This window comes from Macaca mulatta, chromosome 2 (assembly GCF_049350105.2).
Source record: "Macaca mulatta isolate MMU2019108-1 chromosome 2, T2T-MMU8v2.0, whole genome shotgun sequence".
NCBI lineage: Eukaryota > Metazoa > Chordata > Mammalia > Primates > Cercopithecidae > Macaca > Macaca mulatta.
This window is the reverse complement of record NC_133407.1, coordinates 26,856,452-26,877,831: the sequence shown is the minus strand read 5'-3', so window position 1 is coordinate 26,877,831 and position 21,380 is coordinate 26,856,452. Positions and strand designations below refer to the sequence as shown.

Sequence of the window (21,380 nt, the reverse complement as noted above, 5' to 3'; positions counted from 1 at the left end):
TTTTGAACACAGGTCCCATGGAGAGGCACAGAGCTCAGTTGTGCATGTACATCTTCTACTTTCATAAATATTCATGACTCGTTATATAGCTTATTATACATGTATTTGGCCACCTCTTTCAGCATAAATTCCTGTTCCCTTTGTCCCTTCCTTGAAGTGTCTGTTTCTGGCTTCTGCCCGGAGGCTATGCTTCCCAGCCTGTCAGAATAGCCAGCCTGCAGGCTGCAAACATTTATGAAAAATAAAGCTCACCTTTCCAAATTTAAGAATATCATCATTCTTCAGTTAAAAAAGCAAAACTTGATTTGGCCAAAATGTTGGCTATGGAGTACTGTAATTAATGGAATTGGCCAGCCAGGGTGGGAGTAAAGCTAGAGAATGTAGATAATTTAATACATCTATTCATTAATTGGCATGGATTAGCCTCCTATCCTCTTAATTCCTTTAAAACACCCAATTCTGCCAGGTATCTCTTATAATATCCAATTTATAAAATCAAAAGTCAAGCTTCTAGGAAGCAAAATATCTTACCAGAAAGAAACTGAGCAACCCTAATGATTTTTAATGTACTGATACAAATAGCTTTTGAACTAAAACAACAATATGATAAAAACAAAATAACAATTTAAAAAAACACCTTACAGAATCATTTTGTCAAATTAGTTCCCAGACATAATTTGATAAAGCCAGCAATTTTTATTAAAGAAAGGTTTTTATAAGGAAGGAAGGGAGGGAGGGAGGGAGGGAGGGAGGGAGGCAGGGAAGGAGGGAGGAAGGATTACATTCCTTGTAAAGGAATATTCAGTATTTATCCCTGATTTTTATCCCCAGCATGGGAACATGCTGGCCCTGCCTTATATTTGAAGAAGAATCCAGAAAGATGTGAATATCATATCAAATATATTTCAAAACCCCTCAAATTTATATTCTTTAACATCTACTGGCCAAATTGGATAAATAAATATGTGTTTGCCACATTCCCTGGCATGTCTGCCTCTCAAATATTCAAGGTTGTTGGTTGGGGATAACAACGGGCAATTCCCCTGGTGGGATTTTTTACTCTTTGTCTAGGCAAATTGTGTGTTTACCATGTTTCCTTAAACCTTAGTCATCCAAGCTCCATCCAATTCCCATCTCTGTTCGCAACAGAATGATATAACTACAAACATATTTTGACATAATATTTACATGTAGTATGATTTGGTAACGATTTTTCTTTCGTTGTGTTTTTCTTTTGTCTTTTTTTTCTTTTGTTCCCCCCACCCCCTTCCTCTGTTTAGGATTGTTGATTCACTGACTAGGTTTCAGAAAGTTGATCCAGCACTTGCTACCTTAGGATAAAGCTCCTCATTGACCTAAAGTGAACTGGCCTTAGCAGGTCAACTCAAATGTTGAAACAAGGTCTGATCCCATAAGGGCAAGTTGTCAGCCCTAATCCACACAGGATGGTGACTGCTGTCTCATACATCCTGCTTTTGACCACAGAGAGGAATGAGGTGAGAATGGGAGTATGAGTCAGGGCAATTGGACCTCCATTCTGGAAATACTGATTCAAAAACATTTGCACATGTCAATGGTCAGTGATTTGATCTTTTCTCATGAAAGAAATCACATGAAAGTGATCTGGGTTTTCCCCTTGTCCAAATTATTTTTTCATTTTCAGTTGTGGTATTTAAATATTCCAGTAAGTCACCTCAACACACTTGGAAGGAAGCTAGGAAAGAAGCACTAATAGTATTTTATCGGTCACTGTCATTAAATGCCATGACCAAAATCAAAACACTGATATCATCCAGTTGCCAATATCCTGAATCAAGGTCTCCACTAGAAGAAAAGTGGGATCTCTCACTTATTTAACTAACTTTGATGACAATTTCTGATACCCGGAACATAATAGAGAAAAATTATGTTAGGAGTGTCAGGCAAGGAGTTTTAAATATTTAACCCCAAATATCCCTCTGTACTGCTGCCCCTTTGTCAGGTAGATAGTGAATAATTCAGGACAGGTGCCTGCTTTATAGGAAATCAAAAGATTTTGCCTGGAAAATTCCTCTCAAGTTTACCGCTAGTGATATAGAATATAAAATCACAAAATTTCCCTCAAGAGAAATTTCTTAAAATTTAATTTCACACCATCAATTATAACTAATAAAAGAGGTATCATGCTGGGATGTCCAATATGGTGGCCATTAGACAGCCACATGTGACTATTTTAAATTTAAATTAATTAAAATTAGTAAAAATAAAAAAAAATTCAGTTCTCAGTCACACTAGCCGCATTTCAAATGTTTGATAGCCACATGGGGCTAGAGGCTTCTGTATTGCATATTGCAGATGTAAAACACTTCCATTCTCACAGAAGGGGCTATTGGACATTACAGTTCCAGTGCAAAGCAATGTTCTCAAGCAGCAAATAATTTGCAGATAAGATGCTTGATACAGTCTGTTTCAAAATGAATTGCTGATGGGAGAGTAACTCTTGCTTTCTCCTGGGTCCTTCGACTTTTTAGATTGAGGAGAAGAGTTTTCTCAGAACTGAATGTGTCACTGTCAGAAGCCAGACACTGTCGTGACCATGCCAGAAAGGAATCATCGTCCATTTCTAGAGATGACCATGGCAGTCTATGAGTCTTCATGTGTGAACAATGATGACAATACTCAAAGAACAACCTAAATTTTAAAAAAGTTAATGATTAAATAAATACTAATGAATAATGTGTGCTTAGATAAAAATGATACCACATCTTTGAACCAAGCATGAATAAAGGAGCCAGTCCTAGGGCAAATGAGTGTTTATTAGTATCTGATAACCCTTGGAAGTACAATCACAAAGTTTTCATTTCTGCTAACAAATTGTGTCAAAATCTAGTCTCATTAATGGTCAAGTGTTTAAACTGAGCTAATGTAGGCAGTTAAACCTGCCTTACTATATCTGTCTCTCTGGGAAATTTCACTCATGATATCTAGGCTTTGGTCATCTCACTCTTTAAAAAGAAAAAATGATGCTAAAGTCTTGTTACATGGTCTTGTTTATTCATGATCTGTACCTCTTAACTGTGACTTGCCTGCATGAACTTCTCTGTGCCAGTGGGGCTGGGCAAAAGGGAGAGACTGTTTAGAAAAGGAAAGAATGGTCAACATTGTCTCAGGCTGCAGAAGGATCAAGTAAGATGGTAATGTCTGATAGATTTAATGTCATGGAGATTTTTGGTGACCTTTATGAGCCATTTAAGGGCAGTCATTTATGTGGGTCACATTAAAGAGAAGCCACTTTTGAGGAGGGTGAGGAATGAGTGAGGGTATCATAATGGAGACCAGTGGAGATAATTATCCTGAAAACTTTGACTGGGAAGGAAAAGTAGAGTGGGACACTATATGTATGGGTACATAAGTCTCATAGGCATAGAAAGGAACTGATTCAATCCAGAATATCTAATAAAACTCACTTTTGGAATGTCACATTTCAACTAGCAATTTAGACCCCAAAATGTGAATCATAAAATGTAAATTATAACCCCTGAAAGCATAGTAAGCAATGTAATTTGGGTTATCTAAGTTACTTTGCACCCAACTTGCTCTTGAAACCTACTTCGAAGTATGGCAAAGAAAACCAATCATCTATTCCCGGTGCAGGATGCAGCTCAAGCACGACTTTCTCTATTCAGTATTTCCTGGACATCTCTGGAGAAAGATCACTCCCTGGGGCCCTGCTCGGGCCTGCACAGGCTTCCTTCTAGCCAACATTACTAGACTTACTTGACTCTGTGTCTGCCTCCCTATATGAGGAAGCTGTTTGTTAAGAAGAATATCTGTTCCATTCTTTCTTGACTTCTATGTGTTAGGAGGTTCCTGGTATCTATTAAGTGACTTGTGTATTGTGTTAGAAATGGATGGATGGATGAAAAAATGGGTGAGTAAATAAATGAATAAATGAAGTTGAATCATCACAGCCTGTTGAGATATTGTACCCCTTTTTTATTGTGTCCAAATTAACAATGGTGTACATTTACAAACCAGCAGCTTCTCTGAAGAACTAGAAAAGAAAAGGGGATTAAACTATCAGAGTTTATTGGAGTACACTGCTAAAAGGCGAGAAACATTTTATCAAAGATTTTTAGTGCAATTAAGCTCCCATTATTGTTTTCTTCAGAAAAAATAAATGGCCCAAACACACTAAGTCCTACGCATTTTATTAACATCTTTTCCTCTATGTAAGTTTCTCAAACATGGATTTCATTTTTAGGTGTAAATTTATGCTATCTCGTAAACAACTCCCCATGATTCCAGTGGCATAAAAGTAATATTATTTCTACTTCCATACACTGGGTACTGTACTGGGTCCTCTCTGTAGGATAGCTCCTTTGATCATTTAATAGTCTAGTGAATAAAGAAATGGAGCAATAGTAAGGTTAAAACAATTGCTCAAGTTCATGCAGTTAGTAAGTGGTAGAGCCAGGATTTGTCAACAAACATTCTGCTTCCAGAGTGTAAGTTCTTATATCTACATTTTATTCAGAGATTGCCACTTTTTTGATAAAAGGTAGTAGAGAAAAAATGTATATACAAAAAGCTAGTTTCGATTAAACTTTACCAAAGCAAATCAAATCAGTATATACTAAGAGGCAATCATTTGTAAGGCAAAGGATTATTCAAGAAGCAATGTCATAAGCACCTTGCCTCCACAAGTTTATAATGTTTATAATCCAGTATATTGTAGATTATCCATATGTTGAGTCTACCAGATAATCATGTGTTTTTCCATAGGTATTAGATTTGTATTCTTTTTGTATCAACTCATTATTTGTTCAGTTGTCCCTTTTATTTTGCCTGCATAGTTTAGAAGAACAAAATAGAAACTAAGTTTGCATTCAACATAACTAATTCTAATTAATGATGATAGCTCTCTAAAAGCATTCACTTGATTGTGAATGTTTTCACTCAATGTTCCATTGTGATTTTTTCCACATTTTAATCTAATTTTATTTCATAAAGACCATGGCACAAATTCCCTAGGAAATCTAACTGTTGTTGTCATGTCACTGTCACCATCATCAAATTAAATAAAATTTATTAAGAACAGTGAATACCACACTGTCACTGTTTTAAGGGCCTATATTTAGCGCATGTCTAGCATTTGCAGTATCCATTAGCTTCCACGGTTTAGGAACTGTGAGTTCTTGGATTCCATTGCTTTGGTGAACATTCTTACAAACTCTATAATACCAAAAAGATATTCTGATTTCAATTTCCTCAAGCACATTCCCTGTGGAGCTGACTTGAGCTCTGTTTAGTCTCGGCCTCAGTGTGATTGTTTCTTCTGGCAGGTTGTGCTTAAAACAAACCTTACTTTATATTTTCTTTTAATTCTGAAACATTTAGTCTTTGGAGAAGATATAAAATCAGTTCCTAATGGAACTGTAGTAATTGTGAAATCCCGAAAAGGATTTACTTTAAATGGAAGAGACATAAAATGCTTATTAAATGATTGCAAGCAAGAAGATCCACACAACAATATTTTATTTTTATAAGGAGTCCTGCCCCTTTGAGCGTATATTATGGTCTAGGTTCTTTGCTAGATAACTTTACATACATTATTTGTATAAACAATGAATATATCCTTATTTTCATTTTACAGGTGAAGAAAAGGAGGTTTAGCAAGATCATCTTACTCAAAATAAACCACTCACTAAATGGTAGAGCTAGGTAGAATTAGAAACCAGATAGGGCTGGTTTCAAAGCCCATATCTGTTGGTTTTGTTTTTTGTTTTGTTTTGTTTTTGTTTTTGCTGTATTATACCTCTTTCCTTTTCAAATATCTACCAAGTCCTGATTTCCACCAAATTTAAAGAACAATTGATGGGAGCAGAAATTGCCTCCAAGGAAAGGACCTACATTTTCACATTCAAATGGCCAGGAGACAGCAGATACAGGATTGACAAATCCAGAAAAAAAGATAAACTGCTTATAACCCCACGCAGAAGGAAGTCCTCATATCAGGGTTAAGGAGCTATCACCAATGCAACACATAACGAAAGGGACATCTATATTATGATAAAAGAAAATACTTCATAAAATAGGGCAGTTAAATGGAAGGATTAAAGCTAAACTCACATGAAAAGGAGGCAAATAATCAGTGGGACTTGTCATTGCTGGGAGCCATGTCAGTGGAGATAATGAGCATTAAAGGCTAAATCTGAGGCTTTTGGGAGGGTCCCTGGGCCATAAGAATCCCAGCACTGACCAGAAGTACAAGATCAGAGGCCAAGGTTAATGAGAAAACACAGGTTTTTCTGGTTGACATCATCATGTTCTCACCCTCTTGTGAATTGCAGCCTAAATATACAAATCTGGAACTTGGCATGAGGCACATACACATCTTGACTTGTACAACGAATTCCCATCCATTTTACTCAACTCAGGCTGAGCCAGAATTAACTAACTAATGCAGAATGCCACAGAAATTGCATCCGATTTTTCTTTGGCTGCAAATTTACTAGAAGCTCATGCTCTTACTATTCCTTAGAATTTGGGAGTCTAGAAAAGCACAGGCCTAAATAAATTTCTAAGAGAAAAATTTAATTTAACAATTAGAGTAAAATAGTCTGGTAATGAAATCGTATTCTGCTGGTATATGGTGGATCATATAGACTGAATTATTTAAAGCAGTCCCAATTTCAAATAATAAGGATAACCAGTAAAATAATAATAATAACCACTCTAAATTTCGAGTAGTTTATATATACATAAGTTGTTAATTTTCATAGTAATTCTGTTAGCCCTTAATAACTTAATTTTTTAGTTGTGGAAACGGGAATCTATGAAATTAAGTACTCTGTAGCAGCTAATTCAACCTATTCATACATAGGTTGATTGATTTTAGTACTTGCTCTTTGTAAAAATCATATTATCTCTATTGTCCCCATAAGCCAAGTATAAGAATCCATTATAGCACTCCCCTTCCAGTACTCAGGGCATATATTATTCATCAATTACATTTCCAGTCGGCCTCAGAATATTCCTTAACACAACATACCAGTATCTAATCCAGTTAATCACAGTTTACTATCCCTGACACAAACACCCAACATTAGGGCATCCGAAACTCTATTCTTATTGGTCATCAATCGGGCTAAAAGATGCACAGAAATCCTCTGTAAGTTTTGGAAGACAGATAGTAGAATAATGCTGACAGTTTCCTTATACCTTTGGCAAAGTGTCCAGCCGTCTTTTGGTTAGAATCCAGTGAGAGGACTAAGAAAGGCATCTAACCTTAGATTTGTCTGTCAAAGCTTGCCCAGGTTATGAAGATAACTGGAGACTTACATTTGTACCTCAATAAATGGGAGACTTTCATTCCTGGACATTCTGCAACAGTCAGTGGCGACCTGGTAAATCTACTTGAGATTCGCTCATGATTCCAATGTGACTGAATGCCTTGAGAATACACAGCTCCCTCATAGCTCTTCTTCTTTATTGATATGTCTTAGACAGGAGAAGTTTGTGGAGACCTAATCACTGTAAACCCAAACGTTTTGTAGAAAACACAACAACAAATAACCCTAAAAGGAAACTGGAGAAGGGGCTCTGATCACAGCCTCAGAGAATTGGCGTTAGTCCCTTCAAATTCATGGGCCTGTTTGACTTAAATTGTAAAGATTATTTTGTGCTTTTGAAAGGACATTAATCCCAAAGGAAGAACAAACGGAATGAGTCAAATTGCTTTGAGCAGGAATGCCTGCTGAGAGAGGAGAGAAATTCTGTAAGAAGCACGGCTTCTGAAATTGGCCCTGCATTTTCCTGAATGATTCTGATCTGTACCGCATATAGTTTTCAAAAGTCATTGTGCCTTCCAAGTGCTAAATATTTGCTTCCCAAGTTGTCAATGTCATTATGACCTTTTCTTGCCTATTTATGCAATTTAATGTCCTCCTTATAAGTGAAGATAAGAAAACTACTTTTTAAAAATTTTGTAAATTTATGTTGTTCTTCAACTGCTCTCTGCCCTTCAAGGTTCAGCTGAAAGGCCCTGCCACCCACCCCCCAACCCCATCCACTTAGCATGATAGTCAATTTTCCCTTCTGCAAACTTCTACAGAGTATTCTAAGTGCTTTAGAGCACAGGCTTTGTCATCAGAAACCTGCATCCAAATTCCAGTGTTTTCATGTCCAAAGGATATTAACAGCTATTTCGGTTCTCCTTCTATAAAATAAGAATAACAGCTAAATTCCAGGATTTCTGTAAGGCTTACAGGGAGAAATACTTAATAGAGCAAATACTAAATTATAGTAACTATTCTTAATGTCTTTTTTACTCATTATTTTATCAAAATGATATGAAATAATGGAATATATTTTATTAAATTTATTAGCATTATTGCTTAAATCATTAATAGATATCTCTCTTATGATGCTTACATTTTGTTTGCTAGTAATTTGATTCTGAGTTAAGCTTTTGAAGGGGAGTATCCATGGCTGGATCATCTAAATTTTTTTCCATGGTGTCTAAGAAAGAGTTTTGAAAATTATAGGCACCCGAGTACTTTTCAGTGAATGAATAAATAAGACATTGTTGCATTGAAAGCTAATCCAGAGAGAAGACATGAAAATGGCAAACTATATTTAATGTCATTAATACTACTAGGTATCTGTTTTCAATGTGCTCATTGTGAGGTGGTAGGCATAGGAAACAATATAAAAAGAGAGAGAAATGACAAAAAGGAGGGGATGGAAGGAAGGAGGTTTAGAGGGAGGGAGACTAGCAGGGAGGGATAATAACAATTTGGAGAAATAATCATATCCAAGTGACTTACTTGACCTCAATAGAACTGTTAGTGAAGCAGCCTGTGAGTAGCACTAAAAATACCCCCAAGTCATCCTATATGGAAATACCCACTCTTAAATGATCTCATGGTAACCCATAGAAGTATATGTCTTTTAAATTGGAAAGTGATCAACCGAGAGTGTGGCATTATCTGACAAAATATTGTATGAGAGAGACTAGCTCAGTGCCTAATACATAGTAGGTATTCAAAATATGATAGCTGACTTGGAATCTGGGACATAAATATTTAATATTATTTATGATCAGTGGAAAAATAGAGTCACATTAATTCATTTCCTCCCTTTTCAGCTTGTTCTCAGTTTGTTACCTGTTCTGTCACCTCTTCTCTCTTGGCTGCCCTCATCGTTCATTCCTCTCAGATTTACTTCTTGGCTCACTCGTTCTTTCTCACAAACATTCATCCAATATTTATTGGTTATCCACTTTCTTGAATACACTGGGTAAATTTCAATAAAAGTAAATGTGATATTAAGCCCTTTAAAGCAAGGTAAAGCAATAGTGAGAGAGTAAGCAAAACTTTTTTTTTTTTTTTAGTTCTTGTTCTTGCCGGCTTCTCCTTCGGAATAATAATTTTCTCTTATTTAATAAAATAAAATTATCTTCCCTAACCATCAATAAAAACAAGTGCAATTTTCTAATATTATCACATAGTAATAAAAAGACATTGGTAGACCACAATTTGTTCTTTCCCGCATATTTTCAGAGTTTGCAACCCACTTCTTTTAGCAAATAGCCACATGTGATGTTTAACTAATAATATCAAATATGATGACTGATGCTTTATCAAAAGTTAATATGTTCTACTAATCACATGGACTAGAATCATGGCCATTCAATTTTATAAGTGGCTTTCATGTTTATTTGCTATGCTTACACCAACTACTCCAGCCAAAGTTTTAGATGGCATATTGGGACTGGGAAAATCTTGATAATAACTGTTTATGGCAGTCTTGCCTGTAGCTTAAGAATTCCATTAGTCTAGCCGAAATTTTAGTTGGTTATTTTTTTTTCAAATATTATAGCTAAATCTTAAGTGCTACACAGTTCAGCTTAGAAATATCCTTTCTTCTCTACCCTTATAGGCAAGCCCATAGTCAGACAGTCCCTTACAAACAGCCTTTCAATGACTGCTGCCACAAGGCAGGGAGATGCTTTGGATTTTATTTCTGTATTTTTAAAATGTTGTCTTCCATTGAATTGCCCTTAGCTACATTTTCATTTAGCTAGTCTGGGCTGGGTCTCAACTGACTGGTAAATTCCAATTACAGATCTGAGTGTAACAGAATTGTTTCAAGAAACTCAGGCTCTCCTATCACATTTCAGAGTATTATACTGTTGCGAAAGACATCTCAAGTCCTTCCCTTATAACGTTAAGAATATGGTAAGGTAAACCTCACGACAAAAAAAATTATTTTTATTTTATGTAAGTTACAGATTCAGAAAGCCTATGTAAATATATTCCATCAATAACAACAACAACAACAACAACAACAACAAACCCTACATTTTTGGCACATGGGAAGCAAATTTGATTGGCATGAAACAAATTATGTTATTCATTATGTTTCTGGAAAGGTAAAGGCTGTACAATTGGTAAATTAAAAGTGATTATTTCAGTAATGAGATATTTCAGATAAGCAGGCTTTAATCTGCCAAAGGAAATGGCAAGGCATACCTCAAGGGGAGAGCTTAGAAAAGCTGGCTGACCCTCAAATAAATCTGTTTTACCAAAAGCACAAATATACATCACAGTTAAAGTGGGTAGAAGGGAAATCAAAGGAAACAGAACAATAAAGCTGCATATATTTGGAACACAAACACACACACACACATTTTCTAAAAGAATCCAGACTAAGAATGATAAAAGAAACACACAAAAAAGGAAATCAAACAATCAACCAAAAAACATCACATGTATTTCTGGTGCTACAGATTAGAAAATATCAAGACTGTAAATCAAACTTAATGTGATGAAATGAGGGAAAGAGAAGGCAGATATTTCATTGATTAGTTAATTTACTGATCCATTGGCCAGGTATTGAAAACATGGAAAGAAATGGGAAAACGAATATAAAATGAAAGTTGGGTACCCAGAGTATGTTTAATGAACTGGTCAGCCAATGAAAAATACCAGATGATAGTGAAAACCATCATGACAAATGTTTAATATCACTGAGGCCAGACTCAGAAAGTGAGAATCTACCACAGTTGACCAATTTTAAAAAGAGTAATATAAAGGATGTAAGCCACATTCGATGGATTACAAGCAAAGATATGGTTGGAAGATGCATCATTACACAGAAATCTAACAAAATAAAAAAGAGCTGAATCTTGGACAATTGGCAGGTTGGTTTGTTTTTAGTTTACCTTTGTCCTTTTAAGTTAGAAGCCAGAAAGATTGGCTAAGTCTGTTGAAAATCTAATAATTTATGAAAGATGTACACAACCTGGAAAATAGCCAAAGCAGAGAAACAGACGTGATTAAAGGATAGGCAAATAAGAATAAGGGAAAGGGAAAGGTATTGGCAATGTTTTTGTGAAGAGACTCAGGGTGACTTAATTGCCTTCGAATATTTAAAAACTAACATAGAAAGAATGGCGAACAGATGTTCTTCATTTCCACTTAAGACAGAAAAAGCCATCAGAGGACTGAAAGGATAGTGGCAGTCATGTCTGGAAGAAAGGACACATTTTCAGTTCCTTCAATAGAAATGAAAGTCGAGGGTTAATCTTTTTTAGGGAAATGAGCCTCCAAATCTCATATTGCAATTTTGTGGGTTTCACATGGAAGCTGTACAAAATTAGAGCAAATTAGAGCTGGATGAAACCTTGGCAATCAAGTAATCTACTTCCTGAGTAGGAGAAGACAAACTTTTTTTTTTTTTTGAAAGGGCCAGATAATTAATATTTAAAGTTTTGTGAGCTATCAGTTCTATAGTGCAACTGCTAAGTCTGCCATTGTAGTGTGAAAGCAGCCATAGGCAGTATGTAAACAAATGGACCTACCTATGTTCCAGTAAGATTTTACTTTCTAAGATAGTCATCAGCCAGATTTAGTTCTCTGGCACCAGCTGTTGTTAGCTGACCCTGGTCCAGAGAGCACTGGCTCTCAAACTTTAGTGAGCATCAGAAATACCTAGAGGGCTTATTAAGACACAGACTTCTGATGTCTTCCTACCCCTACTTTGAGTTTTGATTTCTGAGTGGGAGCTGCTAATTTGCATTACTTACTAATTCCTAGGTAATGCCGATGCTATTGGTACAGGATCCACAGATTGAAAACACTGAGGCCAGAGAACAGAAATGATAAACCTAAAGTCCAGGTAAAGATGTGTGTCTCTACACATACTTAGCAGAATTCTATGACAAGCCTCAAGATTTCCTGCTTCCTGCTGCATATACCCTACATCATCTCTAGGACTATTGATTTTGTGGATATTACTTTTGTGATTAGGTTATGCTACCTCATACAGTTGACTTCAAAAAGAAGAGATTCATTTGTAATCCCAGCACTTTGGGAGACCGAGGTGGGTGGATCACGAGGTCAGGAGATCGAGACCATCCTGGCTAACACGGTGAAACCCCATCTCTACTAAAAATACAAATAATTAGCCGGTCGCAGTGGTGCGCACCTGTAATCCCAGCTACTCGGGAGGCTGAGGGAAGAGAATCACTTGAACCTGGGAGGCGGAGGTTGCAGGGAGCCAATATAGCGCCACTGCACTCCAGCCTCCGTGAGAGAGTGAGACTCTGTCTCAATAAAAAGAGAAGCCATTGTTCAGGTAGGCGTGAACTAAGCACATGAACCATTCAAAGGCAAAGAACATTCTCCAGCTGGTTGCAGAAGCAACAGAAGGATTCAATGTGCCCTTAGTGGCCTGAAGATGGCGGCCACATGTAAAGGAATACAGGTGGCCTCTAGGCGCTAAGAGTAGCCCCAGGCTGATAGCAAGGAAAGCGAGACCTTCATTCTACAACCACAGGAATTAAATTCTGCTAACAAGAACGAATTCGAGAAACAGATTTTTAACCCAGAGTCTCCTGATGAGAACTCAGTCCAGCCAACATCTTTATTTCAGCCCTATAATACCCTGAACGGAGAACATAGCCACATCTGTGCTGGACTTCTGACCTACAGAACTATAAGCTGATAAATGTGTGATGTTTTAAGGCACCAAGTCTCTGATAATTAATTATGCAGAAATAGAACTCTGACACTGTGAGTGTGGTATATGGCCCACTTTAGACCTAAAGCTCCCTAGTTGAACTGGTTACATATCCACTGCCAAACATCACCATCTCCTCTAACAACTTTCAGGCACACTCTCTTTACTCTTGGCCACTTTAGTTTATAAAGCGCCATGTTTAGGAATTGTCTCTCTTTAACTGAAAATACTTTCCCACTGCTTACTCTCTTCTGGTTAGAGGCTCTGGGAAATGAAGGTAATAAATATCTCGTATGTTTGACAAACTTCACCATACTAAAACCATAAATGGTTAACTGTTCTTTCTTTCTTTCCAAGTAGCTTTACATTCTTTAGCATCAACTGTGACCCAACCCAGACCATTTCAATAACGGAACCCTTTAAAAAATCTTTAATAAGCCCAAATTCATAAAAAGTTCAAAAAATACCCTCAATAGTTAAGTATTATAAAGTCACATTAATTTTAAAGCATTACATTTTCTGACATTTAAAAAGTCTCTGACATGGCATATCCATAGTTTGATTTTTCTAACGTTCTCATAAAGGTCATGTTTATGGTATAATAAGCACACATTTGCAAGGGTTATTAATCAGAGCAAAGCTGGGTGGCAAACAGATTTCCAAAGAATTTTCCATTTTTATTCTGAACATATTAGCTAGTTAAGAATGTCACATTTTTAAGAGCCTACTTGGAAAAAAATTAACGATTAATTTTGTTCAAAGCAATGTCTTCATCTTAAGTGAAACTGGAGCGCTTCTCAGGAAAATAAATGACAGGGATACATTTTGCTTGTTCAGCAAACTTGTATGGCAATTTGGAAAATTCTAATTTTTAAGCTAATGCTTTAGAGCAGTTAGCAAGGAAACCAATGGGCTCCATAAGCTTTATTAAGAATCTAGTGGGTATTGGCAAAAGCGTTTCTGACTTGCATGTGATGAAAGGAATATACGTTTTTAACGCTAAGAAAAAAGTACTGCAAAATCCTGGCCCATACAGGTGTTATGGCCTATTACTTCAAACAATTTCCTTTCTATTTTGTCTCAGCAAGAGAGAAATAGATTCCTTCTCATTGAATGTAAAAAAGTAGATTTCCTTTAATATTCAAGAAATGCAAGAGGAGCGTCCCTGAAGATTTTATGGCTACTGGCTATTTGGAAACATTACTTGCCTTGGTGACAAAAATTCAACCTACGCTTGAAACATAAGCACACTTTCAAAATGTTAAGCTTAACAAAGAGAAACAAACACAATATGGTACAGCCTAAGAGTTCATAAAAGACAGCAGAAGTGGCAGACTTGTAAGCATTTGATATTCAAATCTCTACATCTCTCTTTGTTTTTTCCCTGTGAGTTTCTGGAGCTTTGTGATTAACTTTACATATCAAACAGACAAGCAGACTTGTTGGAGTCTTGCTCCAACAAGAGGAAGTATTAGCGCCAAAGAGCTGCTTCACCTGATGGATGTTGAAACCAAATGGTCTAGCCAAATCTCAAGGACTCTGAATAGCATGGCTCATAAAAAGACAAAGTACAAACCCATTAGAAAATAATGAAATTAGTAATTGGCATTACCTAATTATCCCAGAATTCTGAAAAATCTTTGTATGGAGCAATACATCTGCCTGTCTTAATTTAGAAAATGAAGTGCTAGAGGTACAAATGATTAGCTACCCTGAGGTTTTGGCTGAGAAACACAGTAAAGTAATAAGCCAAGCATGAAAGCGAGGCAGGTGAGTTCTCCCAGGCAGTAAGTCCTAAACTGAGACAATTGGAGCAGGGAGAATGGGTGAACCAGGAAAGGAGAAAGAGAACGACGGTGGAAACTGAGGGGCAGGCAGCTTTGGTGGTCACAGATGTCCAGCCTGGCTTCCCCAAAAAATGAGAGACAAAGGCAAATTGAAACAGTCTAGACTTTCATGTGACCTACATAAGAATGATTAAAGATAAACAATAGAGAAAAAAGAAATAGTAGCACAATGGAAATTTAAAAGTAACCTTTTTTAATGTCAGATGATTTGTTAGTTGTAGATATTTTAGGAAAGCGTACAAGTGTGTACTCAAATCGTAATCTTTCATTTCTAAATCTCTTCACTGGTATAACACCAAATTATTATTGTGTTTGGGTTTTTAGGTTGCTATAATTATTTTTGGCAAGTGCAGATTACACGTAGGTATACAAAGATATAAATATTGTACTTTGCTCCCTAGCCATGGAATTGTAAAAAAATAACCATTTGTAGTTGCTATGAGAAACTGTATGAAAAGCATCAGTGTATACAGCAATACTTAACTATTGCAATGTAATGTGAGCCACAGAAATGAGTCACATATGCATTTTTAAATTTCCTAGTAGCCACATCAAAAAGTAAAAAGAAGTGAAATTAATTTAATAATATATTTTATTCAACCCCAATAAAGGCAAATAATAATGAAATATTTTACACTCTTTTTCATGTACAAAGCCTTTGAATAATATATTTTATTCAACCCCAATAAAGGCAAATAATAATGAAATATTTTACACTCTTTTTCATGTACAAAGCCTTTGAAAACCAGTGTGTATTTTGCACTTACATACAGCACACCTCAATTTGGACTAGCTAATTTTAAGTGTGCAGTAGCCACATGTGGCTAGTGGTTATTGTGTTTGTCAGTGCAGACATAGAACTTAATGTGCAATAGTTTTTAGTTTAAAGAATATTATTTTAACATGAAATTGAAATTAGTTATAGATTCAAGGTTTAATTGTCAAAACACATTTTATCCATAACTATGGGATCTTGCCTTTATATTTGTGGTCATCCCGTGGGACAAGTTAAATACGGCCACTAGTACTTGCTGATTCTCCATCCTGAAAGGGAGTCTATTTTCCCATCCTATGAGTTATCATTGACCTCATAACTTGTCTTCACCAATGGAATGGGGCACAAGAGACACCACGTGTTTTCCAGAGCCCAGGCCTCAAGAGACCTTGCAGTTCCTGCCCTGGCTCTCCGGTGATACTGTCTGGAGAACAATAGGTAAGGAAGCCAGTCCAGCTTCTGGGAGAGTAAGAGGTTATACAAACAGAACCCAGATCCACAGTCAACAGTCAGCAACCTCCAGAAACATGAGTGAGGTCATCTTAGACCTTATAACCCAGGTGACCCACGAGATAAATGCTGCTATATGAATGAGCCAGATAAAATAGGCAAAGGAAGTGCTCAAACTCAAAATATATTATGAAAAATAACATTGTTATTGTGTAAGCCAGTTGCTTTTGGAGTTCATTTGTTATGTAGCAATAGACAATAAAATGAATATGTATAACTCATAATTTTTTTTATTAATAGACCATTTTTTGGAGCAGTTTTACGTTCATAGCAATATTGCACGGGAAAGTACAGAGATTTCCCATATACCCTCTGCCCCTACACATGTATAGCTATTCCCATTATCAACATTCCCCACCAGAGTGGTTCATTGGTTAGAACTGATGAACCTACATCGACACATCGTTATCACCCAGGGTTCATAGTTTACATTAAGGTTTACATTAAGGCTCACTCTTGGTGGTGTACATTCCCTGGGTTTGGGCAAATGTATAATGATATATACAGTATCATAAAGAATAGTTTTACTGCCCTAAAAATTCTCATAAAATGTTTTTGACTAAGGCAAAAGGTGGATCTAAATTCATAGGAAATAAATATAAAAAGAAAAAACTGATGATTCACCAATGATGATCACGTACAATTTTGATTTGTTTCATTTGAGAATAGCTGAATGGCTTAATAAAGCTATATGGCTACTGCAGAAAAGTTCGACAATGTAAACAAAATCACTTTTTTGTTTGTTTGTTTTAGATAGAGTCTTGCTCTGTCACCCAGGCTTGGAATGCAGTAGCAGGATCACAGCTTACTGCAAGCTTGAGCTCCTAAGCTCAAGCGATCCTCCCACCTTATCCTGACATAGTGTTGGGATTACATGAATGGCCAGAAAATTTTTTTAAACATCATGGTAACTTCAATATCATAAGCCACGTCTATTATTTTTGGTGTCTCTACTGCTTTGCTTCTTTTTTTAAAAAAACTATGTATTTGAGGGGAACAAACACATTAGTTTACAAAAGCATAAGTGCTTGAAACCACCTTTGTTCTGTTGTAATAATTGTATATCTTAACAAATATACTTCTAAAACATAATTTTAAATTCTGACAAGTACTTTATTTTAGGGATCTACCATAACTAGTTTAAGCAATGCCCCATCATTGGTCATTATTGGTATGTCCAGTATTTATTACAAATAAAGCTGACATATAGCAATTTTATTATAATAAGTTATTTCAAATTAAACAAAATTTAAAGGTAATTAATAATTTAGGGAAGGAAAAGATAATGAATACTATGAGACACATAATGACATTATTCATTAATTATCTTTAAATAACAAAACTTAGAAAACAAATCTTTTTTCACAGCCAGACATTAACTACATTCTTTCTGAATCGCAGCTCCTTTAGGTGGTTTTATCAATGTGTCTATTTCCATAGTGCATGGATATCCAATAAACTGTCTTTTAAATCCATGAATTCTTCCATAAACTATTGTTGTCTGATGGAATTCTAATATGCATTTAATTAACAACTCCAGGAATGCAACATGAAAACTAAATACCAAGCTATATAATTTTTAAAATGACACACAGAATTTTCTCAGTTCCCACTCAACAGCTTTGTATTATACCATATGTTTAGAAAATCAATTAAGAGCACAACAGGGTATCTGAAAATAATATGCTATGAAATTATTACAATGTGCTTGTGTTTCCAACAACATACTACAATGTGTATATAGAGAGACAGTCCTTAACCAAGAAGATTGCCATCTAGTTAAATAAATAAGCCAAGAAAACATTTTCAGTGACAAAGAAAGATTACCTGAATATACAAATCTTACATAATTCTTATGGTTGGGACTTGCAATCTCAACATCTAAAGATTTTTCTGATGTAAAAATATTTAGAATCATCTGTCCTGCCCCACCTTATTGAAGCAAAAAAATACTATTCCATTTAAAGACTGAATAGTCGTATCTCAGAGCAGTTAGCCAAGCTGCCTATGCTCTAATAAAATACAGTACTATAACAGTAGAGACCAGAGAGAAAGAATTTTGCTGTTTATCTTGTGCATCACCAACTTTAATGGACCACTAATACTCAGTGACTGAAAAGGTGTGTGTTCTGTTGCAGGGCAGCATAAGCTCGATTCAACTTACAATACCTAGATGAACTGTTGCTCAAAATGACCCAGTTCCCTTTTCTCCCGTGCTCACCAAAGAACCTGCAGATCTGATTGGGTGTCTTCAGCAACTTGAAAAGGGTGGACTTGAGGAAAAGCTATAAATACAATAGTCACTGGAAATTCTGTGTAGACTCAACTACACATTAGTAATTAGACACTTAGGTTTAGATTTCATATGCATTTAGTTCACAGGTATCAATCTTTGGAAACCTGCTTGCTTCTTAGTAATAGCACAGATTATGGAGGAGGTCAGTCAGGTAGCTGTCTGTGGTTAATCCATATGTAAGAAGCTCTAAAGTGGTGATCAGCAAAAATACCTGTAGGGCTAATTACCACACATTTCTTGGCCTTCACCACCTTAGAATTTCATTTCTAAGAATTACCCAGGCGATACTGATGCTACTGATTTGGAGACCTTGAGAATCACTGCCCTAAAACATTCTCAGATTACATTGGGAATGTCTTCCAAGAAGGGTAAAAAATTGCACACACACACAAAAAAAAGTAGCAAATAGTTGCCAATGAGAAATACAGAAATATATTTTGAATGAGACTTTACAACTCTCTTAATGAGTGTGAGTGAAACACTAATATTTTTGACTGACAGAAAGACTGAAATTAAAGATAACAAATATGTTAAAATGTATGGCATGCATTTTATAAAAATATCCTTTACTCTAGGCATAAAATGTGTATATAATTTGTATACATGTAACATATTTTAGTAAAAAATCCATTTTTCTTGTTTACACTAAATAAATATAATTTTAATATGAAATAAATCTGTATATGTTTGTGTTGTGTTTGTGTGTGTGCATATATACTTATATACATCCATACACACACACATATTCATATACATCCATATAGATACATACACATCCATATAACAAAAATTGATTTGAAGGGACAATAAATCTGCAAGCTATCTGGGATGCATACATAATTAATACAACCTCGCCTAGGAGTCCTTCTACTATCCGACGCTGCAGACTCACAGTGCCACCTCAAAGTCTGAATGCTAGGTAAAGTCCTGATTAGATGGTCAACAGGTCAGCCTTGCAGAAAGTACAAGCTGAGCCCCCACACAACTTAACTTCTTAATTTTGCATTCTCCTAGTCATCATCCTCTGACCTTCTGCTCATTTCCTCATGTTCTTTGACAATGTTGGCACCTAAACAGAGCCCTCTTTCTTTATTTTCCACTGTGTATAACATCTACTTTGAAGACCCAACCTCACCACAGACTTTTCTCTAGGCTCTACTCCAGTGGTTCTCAAAGTATGATCCCCAGGCCACCAGCATCAACATCAAACGGGAATGTGTTATATGTTCAAATTCACTGTTCCCACCCTAGACCTATGGAATCAGAAACTCGGAACATTAGGCCTCGCAACGTGTATTTTAAAGAGTCTCAGATGATTCTGATGCACGTTAAAGTTTGAGATCAGTGCTCCATGTCATCATTCATATCCACTTGCCATCACCCTGTGCACCTACTTGATCAATATCTAAAACTGATCTTCCTTCAAAATCCTGGAACTCTGGCATTCTACCCTCTGATGGAAATCCCTGTTTACTACCTTTTTCCCTCATTAAAATCTGTGGTCCCTGAATGTTGCCCAGTCTCTTCTCAGTCTCTCAACCCCTCCTTTTTTCCTTTCTTTCCTCTCCAGCCTGGACCACATGGTCAAACAATTAAATTGTTTTCTCATGAGTACCCTCAATTCCCTCAACTCTTTAACTTTTGACCACAACTGTCTTGCCAATGCCATACCGTAAATCAATCCAGCTGCCTGTTTCTCCAGGTTGTTTCTGTGTTGCCAAGTACTGCTACAGAAAATGACATAGCCATGCTCGCTGGCTGCATTACAAATTTATCATATCCAACCTTAGCTGTTTCCTCTCTGCTACTTGGCAATTTTTTATTCTTCCCCAGTCTACTTCCTTTCCCACCCACAGCAGATGTTCCACAATTTGTAACTTTCCCCATGCCCCAACCTCACCCTCAACCTCCACATTCATTCACCAAAAGATACAAGTCACCTGTCAGACACTCCTTAAACCTCCTTCCCCTCTACCCCAAAATGGACCCAAATATTTGTGCCCATCCTTTTCTCCTTTCTTTCTTCTAAGAAGAGGTGTCTTGATTTCCTTTCTTTAGCAAGCCATCCCCTCTTTTTTCTTTGATCACACATCCACCAAGATTGTGTCTAGCTATTTCATAATTCTGATCATCATTGCTATAAAACTGCATTATTTGGGCCAGGTGCAGTGGCTCACGCCTGTAATCCCAGCACTTTGGGAGGCCAAGGCGGGCGGATCACGAGGTCAGGAGATCGAGACCACGGTGAAACCCCGTCTCTACTAAAAATACAAAAAAATTTAGCCAGGCGTGGTGGTTGGCACCTGTAGTCCCAGTTACTCAGGAGGCTGTGGCAGGAGAATGGCGTGAACCCGGGAGGTGGAGCTTGCAGTGAGCCAAGATTGCGCCACTGCACTCCAGCCTGGGCAACAGAGTGAGACTCCGTCTCAAACAAACAAACAAACAAAACTGCATTATTTGTATTCACTGACCACATTCATTCTCACAATACTGTTTTTTAAGTGATAACATATGTAAACATAAAATTTACCATTTAAAAATGTTCAGTGTACCATTTAAAAAGCTGTAGTGGTATTAAGTACATTCGGACTGCCATGCAGCTATCACCACTATGCAAATCCAGAATGTTTTCATCATCCAAAAGTGAAATTCTGTCCCCATTATACAATAACTCTCCATTATTCCCTCCCCTAATACCTGGTAACCACTATTCTACTTTGTCTCTATGAATTTGACTACTCTGAATATCTCCTATCCCTGGAATCCCATAATACTTATACTTTTGTCTTTACCTTATTCCACTTAGCATAATGTTTTCAAGATCCATCCATGTTGTAGCACATATCAGAATTTCATTCTAAGGCTGAATAACATTCCATCGCACATATGTATTATAATTTGCTTATCTATTCATCTGTCGATGAAGATTTGGGTTGTTTCCTCT

The 21,380-nt window shown here is 36.5% G+C and overlaps 1 protein-coding gene across 1 annotated transcript in view; it reads right to left on the bottom strand.

Moving 5' to 3' along the window:
* ZNF385D (zinc finger protein 385D) overlaps nt 1-21,380 on the bottom strand; it is a 335,927-nt gene that overhangs the window by 258,607 nt on the left and 55,940 nt on the right. The window lies entirely within an intron of this gene.